Raw genomic sequence first — 1,505 nt, forward strand, 5'->3', positions numbered from 1 at the left:
GTACGCAGCTGCGGTGAGGTCGTCAGGTCAAAAAATGTATCTAGGAAAACAAACCAACAGCTGCTGTGAGGTCGCAGTCAGGTCAATTCCCTGGGGAAAAGGGTGTGTCTCAGTAAAAAAGGCGCGGTTATTTCTACCCACCAAGACAAAACATAGGCCAATATTAATATACTGAGACATCACTTATGTAAAGAAGATAATAACTGTGTTCATTAACTGTGTGGATTATCTAGTGTTTTGTGTGGACTTAGAAATTAACGTAGCTTGGTGCGTCTGATTCACGTAGTCCTATTATCACAGCACAGTAAAGTATCCTAATAATAGAAGGAGAAGAAAACACAAAAACAATATAAAAAACAAAAGCAATATAAAACCGTGTAGCACTGGGTTGGCGTGAAAGAATGTTGAATTTAGTGTAGATGTGGGAAGCTTATACACTTTGTCCTAGACAACTGATCAATCACTAATCCTATAAAAGTAAATACTAAATCAGAACACTTAGCGGTCTGTAGTAGAAGGCAGGGTAATCACTCCTGGTTTATAATATATATATATATATATATATATATATATATATATATATATATATATATATATATATATATATATATATATATATATATATATATATATATATATATATATATATATATATATATATATATATATATATATATATATATATATATATATATATATATATATATCGACTCAGCAAATTTTTCACGCCAACAGGAAAATCAATCTGGGCTTATCTTGAGGGGGTACAAGGGTTTAGACTCCCCTGATGGCATCATTGACAGCAGCAGGCCAGCACCCTCAGTCCATCTCCAGGGTATGATGTGAGAGCTTCTTACCCCCACGAGCACTCCCTGTGGGTAAATACACACTTCTCAGCCACAGGACACTGGGTGAGGCGAGGAGGAGGGTAAAGGTGGACCTGGGACTAGACGTTACCAGGCTACCAGTGAAACCCAAATCCGTGCCAATCGCAGCGGACGGGTTAAAAACTAAGTAAAAAACTAAGTAAAAAACTGACTCTCAGGGCAAAGTTGGAATATGAGAAACTGATTAAAAACATACAATTCATCTAAATATCCTAGTTCAGGGCTTTAGTGTTGGAGTTCATTCTCTACGAGTTATGGACCTGGAGTAGTGAGCACATCCCACATGATCTTGAACCCCTGAAGGGTGGGTGTTTTGACCACAAGGGCTCACTCAGAGGGGGGAAAATTGGGCCACAAATAGCTGTTCTTCAAGCACTCATAATCCTTGAAATAAACATCTTATGGATATACATGTAATACCATGATGTGCAGCATACAATGAACTCAATGGTGAAAGCAGCCTGATATGTGTGATGCCTGAGCGGGCCAAGCCAGACCTATTGCTGGGCTGAGCCTGGTGGACGGGACAATGTACTGGATGGGGACTCACGCAAGCTAATTTATTATATAACACATGAAAGTTTACTTTTTAGGTGTGCATATGTTGTACATATCTTG

This window comes from Eriocheir sinensis, unplaced genomic scaffold (assembly GCF_024679095.1).
Source record: "Eriocheir sinensis breed Jianghai 21 unplaced genomic scaffold, ASM2467909v1 Scaffold140, whole genome shotgun sequence".
Taxonomy (NCBI): Eukaryota; Metazoa; Arthropoda; class Malacostraca; order Decapoda; family Varunidae; genus Eriocheir; species Eriocheir sinensis.